Source organism: Homalodisca vitripennis, chromosome 4 (assembly GCF_021130785.1).
Source record: "Homalodisca vitripennis isolate AUS2020 chromosome 4, UT_GWSS_2.1, whole genome shotgun sequence".
NCBI classification, from domain to species: Eukaryota; Metazoa; Arthropoda; class Insecta; order Hemiptera; family Cicadellidae; genus Homalodisca; species Homalodisca vitripennis.
Genome location: NC_060210.1, coordinates 92,375,675 through 92,393,384, shown reverse-complemented (window position 1 = coordinate 92,393,384; position 17,710 = coordinate 92,375,675). Strand labels below are relative to the sequence as shown.

Sequence of the window (17,710 nt, the reverse complement as noted above, 5' to 3'; positions counted from 1 at the left end):
TCCTTTTACCCATAATATATGTACAGATGTTCGCTAACACTCAGAAAAATCTCATGTATTTATAATGTACCATTATAAAACCTTGTGTTTCTAAATTAGAAATGAAGCTTTATGGAAAATTTTCAGTCCATTGGTCAGTTTTTTTAGACAAATAGACAAAAATGATATTTTCCAGCCCATCGAGATTTAGTGTCAGCGAAACATCAGAATTGAGATACAGATATACAATAATAACATAAATTAGGTAAATTTACATTTTTGTAGAAAATAATATTTACGAATCATTCCTTTAAAACCCGAAGGAGATGGTAGTAGCATTTCTCAACAATTGGCATCTAGGGAAGGAAATGTAAGACAAGAAACACTAAAAGGGTGTCATTTTCAGGATTCACCACTTTATGCCCAAACTTTATACGTCCACTTCTTCTGAGATTATCTCAGTCCAGATTGTTACGTTGGACAAGTAAGTGGAGGGATTGCAATTGCAGGGTGGAAAGGGTTGGTGTGAAAACATTACAGCTTATGTCTTACTCGTGATTTGAGAATATTATTTAAAAATAAGAATGACAAAGCAATTCAAAATCAATAACTGTAATATCACTAAAACACAAAACAATTTTTCAAAAAACTTCACGAAACAGTAATTACACAAGAATGATATTACTGGATATAAGTGATCTACTAATCTGTTATAATCTAAAAATAAATTATCTGTTATAATCTATTTTAAGCTTTCGAAGTGTGTTAAAAAATGTATTTATTCTGTTATTTTCGTGTTGCTATTATGGTTACACACGATACCAATTTGAAAATATTCGCTAACGCGAATAATAATATGAGCATTATTGATTCATATGAACTGATTTCGATGCTATATTAACTTTAGTGCTAAATATTTCATTTCCGCTGAACGCCTAACGCAAGATATTGTAATAAATAATAAACAAGATGAGATGAATCTTTTTCGGATCTTGAGATATTCGGTAGAAAAGTTATACAAAGTTCAAGATCAAAAAAGTACAACACACACGCACACAAAACGCTTTTTGGATTACTTCGAATACAGAAAGAAGTACTTTTGTTGATATGAATTTACTGGACGTAGAGAGATATGATACAGGAAGAATGTCATAAATGACAAATATTATGTTATATGTTACTACAGATTGAATAAATGACTTGTTAGTTCATTGTCACTAAATTGTAGTGGCATCTTAAATGCAGTGTACGCGTACATTGTGGTAGAGATTAAATCTACTGTATTCTTGGAACTGTCTATTATGTGTAATAAAATCTTATATCATTTATATCAGAAGCCAAAATGAGAGGAGAAAATAGTTAAAGTAAATATACGTTATAAATTTAAATGTACTTTTTTACAAGGAACGGCAGACATAATTAATTAATTTTAAATACCTCCCAAATTTGTATAGACTGTTGATTGCTTTCTTTGATTCACAGAGAATCATTTATATTATTAGTTTACTAAGTTAGCTACCTAATAAGAGAGCCAGTTGTAAATAATTGAAAAGAATTGTGATACATTAAACGACGACAACGTAGATACGTCATTAGTTTTCCATTTTGTCAACAAAAACATACAGTAATATATGGATTTTAATTATGATAACAATGTTACGATGCTATTGTAACCAGCAAATTTACACGACACTGACCAAGTGTGATAAAATCAAAAATCAAAACAAACCAAGCATCATATTTCTAAATATTACATCGTATAAATTTTATTGCTGCTGCTAATATTCTTATTTTTACATTGTCCCCACAAGCATCTTGTTTTATATCATAGAATATATTATTCATATAATAGATACATTATAAATACCAATAAAGTAGAAATCCTTGGTGCAATGAAATAACTAATGTGATCTATGTATCTAATATATAATAACAGGTAAATTTCAGTGCTCTGCATCACTTTCGCAATAGAAAACCAACTTATTTTATATTATAAATATATTATTAACTTAACCTAAATTAACCTAAAAACTATCATTTTTACTTCATGATTGCTCACCAATAGTATTAAGTAAATTAACACTATATCATAGGCAAATCCCGTCATAAGTTGTAAATCACAATAAACTTGTTAAAAAAGCTAAAACAAGATGTAAATCGTTAAGAAATTGATGTGATAAATAGCTCGGCCAGGGTCATATGCCAGCTTTGAAGCCTACTTGTTGCAATATGGCGGTCACTCAAAAATTCCAATCATTTACAACTTTTGTGCTCAGAAAAATATTTATTTGGTATATATGTAGTTAGAAAATACTCTATTTTACAAATAAACCATAGTAATATCTCTATTGTCCCATAACGTAACTATATTTTTCGTCTGATTTGCAGGTACCACTATAAATTGGTTTTTTAATTGCAGTACAGCTTGGATATGTTCGATATATTCTAACATTTTTCATGACAAAATTATTATTTTAAAACATACTTATTATTATGATACCATGGTAATAAAACGTTTGGTTAATTATTTATTAGTTATTCAATTTTCTTGTAGTCAGGATGGCCGAGCGGTCTAAGGCGCTGCGTTCAGGTCGCAGTCCACTTCTGTGGGCGTGGGTTCGAATCCCACTTCTGACAGTATATTTTTACAAAGGATAAAATTGTCACCTTTCCATTAGTTTTGTTAGAACTGTACTCAATAATAAGAAAATGGCCAAGTAAATCGTGAATAATGGGATAAACCCTTTTGATAACATATCATAATACTGTACACGAATATGTTAGAAAATTCAGATTACCTGCAAATTTAAATACATTATCACAGCTATCGTCGTAAACTGTAGTATAATATAGAGATCAATTATTTAATTACATTAATCTCCCAATGTTTCATTATACAAATAAATTTGTATATTAAATTTTTTCATGCAGACTAGGATTCCTGAGTGTATAAAATAATTATTTTTATACGAAGGGTTCTTTAGCGCAGGAAACCATCAGTGATCAACACCCTCGGCTATTGCCCCACACACTGTCCCGCACTTGGGGGCAGTTAAGCGCTATTGTGTCTCAACCCGCTCACAAGATAAATTGCGCTTGTAAAACACTGGACTGTTCTCATTATTGAGCATCACCATGCATACACCATGTTCAAACTTAGTACTTTCACTGTAAAGTCAAGGGGATTCCCTACTGTAAAATTTCCCCTCAAAAACTATTTATTATAGTATTCTTTTTTTATAATTTTAAAATTATAATATAATATATATATCACACTTAAATTTTATCAGTGTTAAAATTTATTCCCAGCAATGCGTGCATCTTCTTTCGGTAGATTTTAAACTGAACTCATCTAGGGTTGAGCAAAACAATTAGTACCAATACTAAAATCTATTCAGAGCGGAATATATATATATATTATATATATATATATATATATATATATATATATATGCAAAAAGTGTAATAAGCCAAAATAAAGTTTTTATTTTTTCACTTCTGTAGCATATCGCCTATAGCATATTGAAATTCATAGTTTTTTAGAACAAAAAATGTTCGGTAAAATTGAAAATAAGATTACCATATTTATTCATATTCAATAATTTATATATTACTGTGTAAATGTAGGCTTTTAATTCCCATTTATGGTTTTATTTATTTAAATTGTATTTAACAGACACAATTTGATACAGTAGAGACATTTTAATTATAGTAATATAAGTACAAAATTTATTAAAATGACGTGACTCAAAAATGTTTTAAAAGTATATGACTATAATAAAATTACTCGTGGGGCTTGAAACTATTACTATTTGTTCGTATATGTCTTTCCACACGACGAAAAAACCAATAGGCTTGAAATGTTTTATGAAGCTTCATTTCTATGTAAAAAAATCGAATTCGATGATTGTGTATATGACTCTTTGGGGTTTGTCTCAGCGTTAATAAACATTTTTTCATTCATATCTTGGGTATCCATAATTTCAACGAGTTTATCACAGAATAAATAAATTTGATCACAATGATTTAAAATTATATTATTTGACGTAGTAACCCATGTAACCTAATACAATGAACTGTAGATTTAAAATTTGCCTTTCAAATTCAACGAGCCGATTACGAGACACGTACTGTGGTCTCCTACCTTTTAATAAAAATATAGAAAATACGTTTTTTTATTTAACACGTGTTTGAATCAAATCGTTTTAATAGAAAGGTTTTCTACGGCAATGGCATAATAACCTTAAAATCTAAACAGATAAATTAATTATACAAAAATTTCAATAACCTTTACTAGTTTATAAAATCTGGATGAATAAAGTGTATACAAAATATTTAGAATAGCTTAGACATTCAGCTACTCGGAAACACAGTACTTTGTTTGGTGAAATTTGTCACAGCAACTAGAGAATACGGTAAAAATAATGTGAGACACAGGTTGTCAGTAAACTATAATTCATTTACGTGGCGATAGATAATGGTGAGTGCATCTTACAAACCCTATGGCTTACCAAATATATTGCAAATAGCTCATTTGTTGTTTCAGATTTAGAACTCAATATTACGATATTTAGAAAAGTTTTTTTAGAAAAGAATGATTAGAAAACTATATAAAACCCGTGTTGAAATGAACTCTGATACACATATTTAGCTAAACATTCCTGAATTTGTTTTGAATTGATTATAATAAGAATAATTAATTAGACTTAAATGTTTGAAAATGTATGGGAATGTTATTATTATTATTTTTAGCATTAACAACTAGAGCCGTTTAATATCCTTTTAAACTATAATCTCACAATCAAGATGTTATCTTGATAATAATCTAAACTTTAATATACTGTAAAAAGTTGAACTAAGTTTTTTAAGTTATTTACATTTTAATCATTTTAATTTTAATTTATTTAATTTTATTTAATTTATTAATTTAAATATATTAAAACAGTATTTAATATTTTACAATCATTTCTTAATGTGAAAATATATACACAGTTTCAATTCATCAGAATAAAAATTTTTAAAATGTAATCCTGAATCAAAGTCAAAAAGAATATAATATTGAAATAGATAATTTTAGGATCGATTTTCTTCTAAGATTCAAATAAAACCTAATGCTTAAGTTAGGGAAAAATAAAAAAGATCACCTTGTAATCATTAAATTATTTGGGATATACATCCATAATTTTAGTCAGACTCTTATGATAGTATTCAACAAACTGACATTGTAAAACTTTGTCAAAAGTAGCTTTAATGTTTCCACTCTCACCCCCTTCTACTCTGCAATCCCTCCTTATCCTTCTCCAAAGTAACAATCTGACTTAAATAATCTCGGAGGAGATGGACGCATAAAGCTTGGACATAAATTGGTGAATCCTGAAAATGACACCCTTTTACTGTTTCTTGTCTTACGTGTCCATCTCCAGAAGCCTATTAGTGTTGTGAAATACTACTCACGTCTGCTTCGAGCTTAAAAGAAATGATTATCATTTAAAAATTATAATTTTAATGTAATAGCTGTTATTACTGTTCATGATGTTGCTATGTTTTTTATTTATATAAATATTCGAAACCTACTTCTCACTAGAATAGTTAGGAAAAGATTAATGAATTAGGTAATATTTGAGTACAGCTTTTACAATAATGTAAATAAATAAATGTAATAAAGTCATATTGACCATGGTATCTTCAAATACAAGAAACCCTTAAAACAGATTTTAAACCGAATGTTTTAGGAGCTGTCTATGAAGTTTATCTGAATGTGTAAAATTTATGTCAATTTAAATCTCCAATAAAATTTGGAGTAGTTCAAGGGCTTGTTTCTTCCACATACTATTCTTGGTTTATATTTATAACTTATGTAATAAAAAATGATCGGTTTCCTGTACTCATGTCGAGGATGACATTGCTCTTTGTTTCTACACTATAAGTAAAAAAAATTTTATAGTATAATGCAAGAAAATCTTAACAATTTGAAAATTAGATTTTCTGGAAATAGGATAGTATTGAGCATGAAAACAAAGGCTATGCATTAAAAAAATAGAATAGACAGGAAAAGAACTGGTTTTATTCAAAGAATACTTAGTTATCTAAATAAATTCATGTAAGGTAGAGTTGAAGTTGAGAGGATGGAACAAATAAAGTATTTTTTGCTTCAGTCTGGATGAATAATAACGTTGGAGTGACCACATTATGAATGTGAAACTGATTAAACGCTGAGAAAGTTTCATTTTGGCAAAATTTATGCCCAGTTCAACTTTGAAATCTGTGTGTATTTTTCTCCGAAAATAAGTATCCAGTCCCATTTGTTCTTAATTCATTAGTAATGCCAACCTAATCTCGGTTATAACTCAGAGATGCCCATCCATTGTACATTTATTTACTCTTGGAATAAAATCTTTTACTAAAAAAACTCAAAAACTATTTGTAATCTACTTCAAAAATAAATATGTTTAATTCTTGATCGCATTTATGTTTATTTTATTAAATTAATCTCGTATCACTTACAATCATAGATTAAAGTGTAATCAAACTCTCCATATGTATTTGTACACATCCTGAACAATACCAATCGTAATTACAATAAATAATTATATATAGCTGCATTAAGTTGGATACAAACAAGATTGGATTTGAAGTTATTCTACCTAGTTATATACTTTTCGTACTGATAGTCGTCACATACTACAGCTCAAACGTTTATGTTACTGTATACTATGTAAAAATTTGATTATAATTCATTTCAAGTAGGGATATTAGTATTAACATTGTGTTTTTCAGCCAGGGCACTATTGCTTTCTAATAAGACCATACCACGGTTATTGTAGCTGGCCTCGATAATCTTATCGTACCGAAAAAAAGCTCTTTTTGCAAAACCAAGCATATAATGTAAACTTTATTCTCTTCTTTTATAATTATTCGCTTCTTTGTGTTACAATAAAACTGATTCCCAACTTTTCAAGATTTAATGATAGCATTGGCAAATGTATTCTAATATAATATTTATACTTATTTATATTTATATTTCAATAGGAATGATTTAATTCTTGTTTTTGTAATTTTACCTCAACGTGCTGTACTGCATTCTGCGTGTGGAAGTTGGCGTGTTTAAACTAATGTGTTAATGCACTATTATTAAGTTTTCAGTTAGAACAGATCTTTACCCTGTTAATATTCAAGCTCTTTTAATTAATTGTTAATAAATACTTTCCTATGTAATAATAAAAAATATGGGGTGCAAATGCTTTCAAAAAAAAAAAAACAGAAATATTTAAATTAGTTTAAAAACTTTAAGCCGATATTGTTAATTTAGGAACTGGGACTGAAGTTGAAAATTTTATGTCAAGACCGTTGAGAGTTCTTAAATATGGTTACAGTATAAACTGGTAATACATTTGTTTTTAAGATGGTTTGAAAAGGCATTGACATAAAACAGTTAAGGAACTAACCTTCAAATTTGGTTTTTTGAGTGATAAATTAATGGGATTAAATAAATATATTTTAGCTCAGATCTGTCCGTGGCAAATTGTAATTTATTTGCTTTCACAGGTCCTTTCTTTTTAAAGAATAGCTTGTTTGAAAGTTGTACAGCTTCCAAGAAAGACAGTCAGGAAGGCAATCACTGTACGATTTATTATTCTTGCCACGTGTTGTACAGAAATCTCTCAGTTTAAAAGACTCATTTTTCTAACTTAATCCCTCTATCATATCACCCCAAATTAACTTACCTCAAAAACGACTGTTTTCCGCAATACTTTGATTAATTTTAAAGCTGCGGAGCATATCTCTACTATATGTTTGAACTCAGTTGAAACCACACGGGAACTTTCGTAAGATGAAAGAAATCTTTATATTGCTAAAATCATATATATATATATATATATATATATATATTATATATATATATATATATATATATATATATATATATATAAATGTGTATTGGTGGAACAATAAAATCGTTCTTGCGTGTTTCCCATACTTGAAATATAACGCTAAAAAATGTTACTCTGTGAATTTGTAGAGTAGTAGGAACGTCCATATAAAAACCAACGTAGCAGGAAATTAAATTAACATGAGATGTTAAATGAAATGGCACTTATAAACAAATGAAAATATGAGATACAATAAGATCATACATAAACTGACATGTTAGAACTCACCAAACACGTGAAATTAAGAGAGGGCCTAACTCACTTTGAACGATGGCCCCTCAGATCATGATTATTTTATTATAACTATGGATCAATTTCTTTCTGCAGAAAATTTAATCATGCACATACCATTATATCTAAATTTTATTCTATAGGTTTGACTACAACCAGACTCCGAAAATAGAATTAAGCTAATTATTCATATTTTATAATACTTTGAATTATATAAATGTTATATATTTTAACGGATTAAATTATTAATTTTTAACTAAATAATAACTTTTAAGGAGCAAACGGGATGATATATTTGTCCGCACGCCCCTAGTTGTTTAAGTTGTTGGGCTGTAGTACAAGTGTAAGAGTTTGTGGCGTGAAAATGAAAATAATTGTCCCTAAATGCGGTAAAATATTCACAAAGTTTTGAGCATTTTAAAAGTCAACGATAATTTATGAAATTCTAAGAATGAGACTTTAATCTTGTATGTGAAGTGTTCGTTTACTTAAAGAGACGACTCACAGTTAAACTTAAATATACACATTAAATAATATATACAATAACTAAATTAATAGCCATTTAGAATTACAAAATACTGATTCTTTCCAAAAAAGCAACCAATTTTTGATTTCAATTATTGAAATTATATTACCTAGGAGAACAAAGTCGGACGAATAATGTAAACAGGTAAGCCAGCAACAGTGAATGTAAGTGCAAACAGAGCGGCAAGCAGCTCGGTCTGGGACGTTCAATTATGTACCGTGCCGTCTGCTCGGGCCGGGTGTTGTGTGTTCAGTCTCGAATTTTATTCTGCTTCTTATCTAACTTTGCAGTCACGCTCTGCCTAGAGATAGGACAAATAAGTGGATACATCGCTGGTAGGTATAGCTACATATTACAAAATTATTTATATACGTATTGTTTCTACAACACTAGAAATGTGGTAAGCACAATTTAACTTGGCAATATAACTCGTTATATTTAATTATTAAGTATAAATTTTACATAGAAATTTTTGAAATTTGTGTTTGTGAATTTATTTTATGACACATGTGAGACATGTTGTTATGAATTGTTGTACAATTCAATACATGTAGCTTGCACTATTGCTACTCAATAACACCAATTCGTATTTGCAATAACACATATACAACAGATAATTGTGCTACTCAGTAAGTATGAGTGGTTTCCAAAGGAAAGTACTTTGTAATATTTGTTTTGTAACAGATATATTGAGTTTAAATACTTTATCATTTTAAACCTATTGAAGGTGTAGTCTACGTATTCCTGTAAAGCTCACATAAGCTACAGATTACAGATTGTAATATATTGATTTACAAAAGCTTATAGGACATTTGTAACTAATAAAATATTTTATTTGTACGTGCAGCATTTTGAGTAAAAGCTTTTTTATGGATTTTACGAGTAGTTAAAAAGAAATGAAAAACTTCAAAAATCTGTAATTTATTAATTTAAAGCTGTTAGGATTAGTTTTACTCTTAAAATTGAGAAAATGGTAACTGAAATGTTGATCTATCCAGAATACACTTGGCCCTGCACAAAATAAATTAGTACCACTTTATACACATATATACGGAGATTAGTATAGTTTTATTAACATAAAATAATAAACCTTTTAATACTTTTTATATATTTTATTGTACAATATACATTTCGAATTAGATTAATTTATCATTAAGTACTTGTAGGTTAAGGTAAATGAAGTAGATAAATAATTGAAAGCAAATTGTCAGATGTTTTTAACTACTTTAGTAGCTACATTTTTTGAATTTAATTTTATAAGTGATTAATTTACATCGTTTAAAAATCTATCAAATAATAATTCTGTTTTGAAAATCTTTTTCATTTAATATTCCATTAGGATTAATGTTGGGACTTTTGTAAATGTCCTTAAGTTGACAGCAGGTCACGTTTTTGCATGTGTCTAAAATTTCAAGATTGTTTTCGATGTTTGTGTACGTATGGCAGTTGTTATTTTAATGGTTAGTATATTTTAAATCTGATGATGTCTTCAATGCTTTTATATGTTTATTAAATCTAATTTTGAAAGATCTGCAGGTTTGTCCAATACAGTGGTTTTGACAATCATTGCAACTTAATTTGTGTACTCCACTATTGTAAAATTTTGAATTTTGATTGTGGTTTTTTTAATTACTTTTGTTTTTGATTATAGGGCCGAGGTTGTTAGATATTTGATATATCTTCCTTCTTTATTCCTATTTTCTTTCCTTGTGTGGTTCGATAATACATGAATCATGCTTGGTTTGTATCCATTGTTTTAGGCGATGTATTTAATGATATTTAATTCTTAATCAAAATCAGTTTCATTGGAATTTTGTATAATCTATCAATCATTGATTTTAATAATTGATAATTATTTTTTAGCGACGTATCATTTTATTACTCTAAGTATGCAATATTAATGCTATAGAATTAAAAAAGAAAATATTTTATGTAAAACCTGTATCTTTATGAAGGTCTACAGTGTTCATGCACTACCTACCAGAGCAATGCGCCCATATATTTTCCGCTTTGATTAGTTTTTAGTATTGGAATAAATTTTCTGTAAGATTTATTTTGTTTTGCTTAACCCTAGATGTGTTCAGTTTCAAATCCAGCAAAAGAGGATGCATGTATCGCTTTGAATAGATTGTAACCACTGATAAAATTCGTATGTAGGTTATATTACATTTTGCTTAAATCCTACAAAATATAAAAACAATACTAGAATAAATGGTTAGAACAATATTTTTTGGGAAATGTTTTTTTTCCAGTAGGGAATTGCCTTACCTTTCATATTGTCTACAACCGGTGTATAAGATTTCCTAATAGCAACATCCGATTTTCGAATAGTGGAATACAATGTAACTGAAGTGCAAAGTTTTAACATGTTGTATCCATGGTGATGCTCAATAATGAGAACAATCCAGTGTTTTACAAGAGCATTTTATCTTGTGAACGGGTTGAGAGACAATAGCGCTAAACCACCCCAAAGTGCGGGACAGTGTGTGGGACAATAGCCGGGGGTGTTAATCAGCGGTGGTTTCCTGCGCTAAAGAACCGTTTGTATCAAAGTAATTATTTCATACACTCAATCTTTGTTAACATGGAAACATTGAATATACAAATTTATTTATATAATGAAACATTGGAAGTTTAATGTAAGTTTAAAATGGATCTCTCTATTATACTACAGCTTAAAACGAAAATGAATTTTGTATCATTTTCCTATACAATCTCATAATATGTTATACAAAGGGTTTATCCCATTATTATACATAATTTATTTGGCCATTTTTTTAATATTGAGTATCAAGACTAATGGAAAAGTGACATCTATTCCAAAAATGTAAAAAAGAAGCGAGTTCCATCTAAAAACTGTAATGTGAATGTTGTTATTTTAATAATGCTTGGAATACATTCTATTGTAAAAATATACTGTCAGAAGTGGGATTCCAACCCACGCCCACAGAAGTGGACTGCGACCTGAACGCAGCGCCTTAGACCGCTCGGCCATCCTGACTACAGGTTAAATTGAATAACTAATGACTAATTAACAAAACCTTTTGTTACCATGGTATTATAATAATAAATGTTTTAAAGTAATTATTTTTCATGAAATATGCTAGAATATATCTAACATTTCCAAGCTGTACTGCAATAAAACAATCAACTTGAAGTGGAACCTTCAACTCAGTCGAAAAATATAGTTATGTTATGGGACAACAGAGATACTATTATGCATTATTTGTAAAATACAGTATTCCAACTACATATATACCAAATCAATATTTTTCTAAGCCCAAAAATAAAGAAGTCGTGAATCATTAGAAAATTTGCGTGACCGCCGTACTGCAACAATTTGGCCTACCAAGCTGGCATATGAACTTGGCCGAGATATTTATAACATCAATTTTTTTAACGAGTTTCAACTTGTATTAGCTTTCCTTTTGCATGTTTATTGTGATTTGCTCCTTACGACAGGATTTGCATGTAATATATTGTTAATGTAGATAATATCATTGGTAAGCAAAAATGAAGTAACACGATTTAATTTGAAAATTCTAGTTTTATTTTAGTTTCTAGGTTAAGTTAGATGAGGTTAGTAGTATATTTACAAAAAGTTGTTTTTCCGATGCGGTAGTGATGCAGAGCACTGAAATTTACCGGTTAATATATAATAGATACATATATCACATGATTCATTGCACAAATGTTTTTACCTCATTGATTATATTTATACTACTCGTATTTCTATTGCTAAACGATGCTTGAGGGACAGTGTAAAAATAAAAATATTAGGAACAGCAATAAGATTTATTATTATTCAATGTAATATTTTGAAATAAGACTCTTATTTTTTTTTCGTTTTTGTTATACGTGGTCAGTGTCACATGAATTTTCCGGTTACTACCGCGTCGTAACATTGTTAACATCAGTAAAATCCATATATAACTGTATATTTTAATTTTTGCTGACAAGATGGAAAACTTATAACCTATGAGCGTTGTAGTCGTTTAATGTATCTACAACTCTTTTCAATTATTTATAACTGGCTCTATAATTAGGTAGCTAACTGAGTAAACTAATAATGCAAATTATGTTTTGCGAACTGAAATAAAGCTTTTAATAACTGTCTATAAATATATGTGAGAATGTATATATAATTAATTATGTCTACCGTCCCTTGTACAGAAAACAATATTTTGAAGTTTATAACGTATATTTATTTTATTAACTATTTTCTCCTCTCATTTTGGCATCTGATATATATATATATATATATATATATATATATATATATATATATGTAATCAGATTTTATGACGCATAATGGATACTGCCAAGAATACAGCTGATGTAATCTCTACCATAAAGTAAGGGCGTACCGCATTCCAGATGCCACTAAACTTTATTGTGCAGTAAACTAACACGTCATTTATGCCTCTCTAGCAACAAATAACATAATATTTGTCATTTATGATATTTCTCCTCTATCCTGTCTCTCTACGTCCAGTAAATTCATATCACAACAAAAGTACTTCTTTTCTCTATTCGACGTGGTCCGAAGTCTTGTCGGTTTGTGTGTGTGTTGTACTTTTTTGAAATTGTACTATGTACACAATTTCGGTCGAATACCTCGATATCTGGAAAATATAATTATTTATTATAGTATCTCGCTTAAGGCGTACAGCAGAAAGATTTAGCACCAATATAAAACAGCTTCGAAAATCAGTTCATATGAACTGTAAGTTCCTATTTCCTCCAGGCAATGAGAGCCTAATTCTATGAATTATATAACGGGAACTTGGGAACTTGGCGTACTCCTAGACAAAATTATATGTATTATTTTAACAATTACATTTGTTTTGTCTATCTGTATGCCTGCCTGTTCTCAAGATATCTCAAAAGGGAACTGGCCTACAAACTTGATATTTTCTATGACTCTTCAATTGTATGTAGACAGCAACAAGTTGAATACTGGTGCATGTCAATCCATGGGATTTGGCTGAGCGTTAGCGAATGTCTTTACATATGTCGTTTGAGTAACCATGATTGCGTCGAGGAAATGGCATCCCGTAAATACAGTTGTTAGCAAAATGAGTCCCATTACGTGAAATTTAATATGTTACATTTATTTGGATAGATGAACAAAAATAATAGAGTGGAAGTCGATTATAGAATTCTATGACACGATGGTTACATAGCACTGTTGTAGTTCAGTACCCTCCTTACATGAGATTTATAAGTCTTTAAATTTATACTCAAAATTAGTTAGTAATTGTGCCTTTGATATTTGCATTACAGTGCTGATTAAGCAGTGCATACTTAATATGTGCTAAAATCTAAAATTCAGATTAGATATCACACACCAGGACATATCAGTTCCCCGGGGCAGATGGTGAGAATCATTTCTCTTTCTCTCTGATAACATGCCACCCACGTACTTACTTCATTCTCGCTTAATCGAGCGCTTGGCCCCCTCCATATTTCTCTTTTATTACTTTTATTTGGCTTTCTTCTAAACATATTAGATCGTAGATCGGTGTTGAATGATGCATTTGCTGTAGTACGTTTTACTTAAAACGTTAGTATGTCAACAGAATAATTTGTTGTGTTCTAGAAGTTTTTAATGATTTATGCCCCTTTACAATATTACTAGTTTAATGGTTTTATACAATTCTAGTATCATATATTAGAAGAGTATAAGTAAGATATGCACTAGAATTTTAATTAATTTCAAGTTAGGTTATTAATAGTACACAACTGAATATAAATCATAATAATCCGCGGTATAATTGAGTAAACAGCATTATGTGCCTTATCAAAGTAATGCTGTATGTATACATACCTAGGTCAATATGCATATAATTTTAAAGTTATTCAGTACTAAAATGCAATACCACAAACCACTTTCAAAACAAATAATAATTACAAAATGGCGACTGTAGTAATATATTGTAGTGATCATTAGAAAATAAGATAAATATTGAACCTTATGGGAGCCATTTTGTATACGATAAACGTTTTACCCACCACTCTGTTAGAAAATAGTGAAATTTGTGTACGCACTCAGTGCTCTATTTTTTACAGAGTATCCTAAAAATGTCATATTATAATACTAAAATACTTTGTAATACTGAAATATAAATAACCTTAGGATATTGTGCTATAATAATTGATTAACGTAGTACAACAGTTTCGATGGTTTGAGGCATTTTAAAGAGGAGGACTTAAAACATTTTACATAAAATTCTCGTATTTTCCCTTAGAATGATATTATTTAAATATAAGGTAGAATTTTACTAATGCAATTTAGGTTATTAAATGTAAATATAAGACAACATATTTTAAATTTATTATGACTCTAATAATCCACGCAGCGATTGATTTCAACAATATGATGCACCTTATGTATGTTGTGTTATATAATATGTTTTAATGTGCAAGCCTAGGTCATTATGTATATACCTTTATAGTTATTCACTAATAAAACATAATGCAATAAAAAACTTCCAATGCTTTATTCATTACAATTATTGACCTTTAACGGGCGCTATTTTGAATACGATAAACGTTTAAAGGGCTTTTGATAAAGTGACTTTTACAAAATGTTATATTAAAATACTAACACATTTTTGTTGGGGAAATGTTCTTAGAGTTATGGGTTTGTAATATCACAAAATATTAATGTAACAAGGAAGAATATTTCCCTTAAACGCGGTGTGTTTCTAAATTGGAAGATATCATTTAATGGATCAAAGTAATAATTTAATTATTATGTCGAGGTAAATTACATGTCAAAATAATATTTTACAAACAAATGGTCAGTTTTAAAACATCAAATAGTGGACTTTGTTACATTAAAATCTTTGTTATCTTAAAACTACAGTTTAAAAATAAAGTTTACCTAATTTTTTTCAGTTGTATGTAAAAGTGCGCTAAGCTCATGTTGACATAAGCTATGTCAACGCAACGTTCCCACTTTGCACATTGTTGGAGAAGATCGTACATTATTTTCCATGGGTCATATCTAATTTTCCTCCGCGTTTAAACGTTAGATGTAGGATAATATGTTAAAAAATGTTTCATCAAACTGAGATGTAAATGTTATGTACGTGTGTATCCTTTTCATTTACGCCACCTTTAAATACATACAAATAGTGTTTAATATTTTATAATCATTTCTCAACATACTAATATACACAACATGTAATTCATCACATGAAAAATTAAGAAATAGAATATCAAATTATAGGTAAAAATAATAATATATTTTAAATATAGTTTAAAATAAATGTTAATGCGGAAGAGAAGAACAATAAAAATACAACCTGTAATCATTAAAAGATTTGTGACATATATTTATAATTTTTATTTAGACTCCTATGATATTATTCAACAAACAAACAGTTTACAACTTTGTCAAAAGTAGCTGTAATGTTTTTACCCTCACCCCTTTCTACTTTGTAATCCCTCCTCATTCCTTTCTAACGTAACAATCTGGACTACAATAATCTCGAAAGAGATGGATGCGTAACACTTATCCTGAACATGACACCCTTTTACTGTTTCTTATCTTACGTGTCCTTATACGTATAAAAGATTCTATTATTTCAATGGAAAAGTACCAGACTGTGATATACCACTAAGAGTGAATATGTGTTCAGTTATAACTAAAAATTACTAACAGGATAACCCGTTTTTACAGAAAACGTTACTTTAGTACCGGTTTATTTATATTTTTTATTAATTTATTCACTTATTTTAGTAGATTTTACATACACTGTGGTTTGAAAAAAATTAGAAGTTTTAATAGTTGCCATTTTGAAAGCAGAAAGATAAATTTTTTATATTTGTTTCAATAACTAGCATTTGTATCATAGCCACTTGTCATTTGTATAATTTATTTATTAGTTTTTAAGATATTAATATTTTATTTTAGTATAATGAATGGTCAACTAAAAACCTGTTTGAAAAATTATTTTATTTCAAAACAATATTATAAAATATTTTTATTTTATTTTAATAAAAATGTTTTATTATATTGAATAATCAATATTGTTAAATAATATAATCAAAGTAAAAAAGAACAAAATATACCCGAAATGAAAAGTGTTAGGATCTACTTTTTTCTAAGTTTTAAACAAACTTAATGTTTAAGTAAGGGAGGAGGAAAAACATCCTTTAATCATTAAACCATTTAGGATATAATCTAAAATTATTATGACAGTATTAAAAAAACTGACATTTTAAACATTTGTCAAGCGTAGCTGTAATGTTTTTACCCGCACCCCCTTCTACTTTGCAATCCCTCCCCTTCCTTCTCCAACGTAACAATCTGGACTGAAATAGTCTCGGAAGAGTTGGACGGATAAAGCTTGTGCTTAAAGTAGTGAATCCTGAAAATGACACCCTTTTGCTGTTTCTTGTCTTACGTGTCCTTCCCCAAAGGTCTACTGTTGTTGAGAAATATAACTCCCATCTTACTTGGGTTTTATAGGAATGATTTGGAATATTTATATCCAACAAAACTACAATTGGTGTTATAAGGTCTAGCTGTTATTATTGCTTATCCTGTTGCTATCTTTTTTATTGATATGAATATTTGAAACCTACTGCTTATTAGAATAGTAAGAAAAAGATTATTGGATTAGGCAATATTTGAGTACAGCTTTTAAAATAATAGTAGAGTTACATTAATCATGGTATCTGTAAATACAAAGAATTCCTTAAACCAGGTTTTAGCCCTACGGTTTAGATGCTATTTAAGGAATCGATCTGAAAGTGTAAAATGTAAATGTGTAAATGTCACTTCAGCACTACTAATTAGAAGTTCAAGGGCCTGATTGTGCCCATAATATTTTTAGTGTATAATTATAACTTATAACTATGTAATTGAAAAGTTATCAGTTTCCTAGAATAATGTCGTGGATGACGTTGCCCTTTGTTATTCCACTATAAGTAATGAAACCATTTCAGTGTAGTGCAAAAAAATCTTAAGAAATTGAAAATGGCGTTTGCAGGAAATAGGAGTGTGTAGTGCGTGAAAACAAAGTCTATA

At 29.0% G+C, this 17,710-nt stretch overlaps 2 non-coding genes across 2 annotated transcripts; one reads left to right on the top strand and one right to left on the bottom strand.

Annotated features, from left to right (window-relative positions):
• Positions 1-2,532: 2,532 nt before the first annotated feature.
• On the top strand, positions 2,533-2,616 carry Trnal-cag. Its single transcript has one exon. It is a non-coding gene; the product is annotated as a tRNA-Leu (tRNA).
• Positions 2,617-11,584: 8,968 nt separating this feature from the next.
• Trnal-cag lies at positions 11,585-11,668 on the bottom strand. The gene has a single exon. It is a non-coding gene; the product is annotated as a tRNA-Leu (tRNA).
• Positions 11,669-17,710: the final 6,042 nt, after the last annotated feature.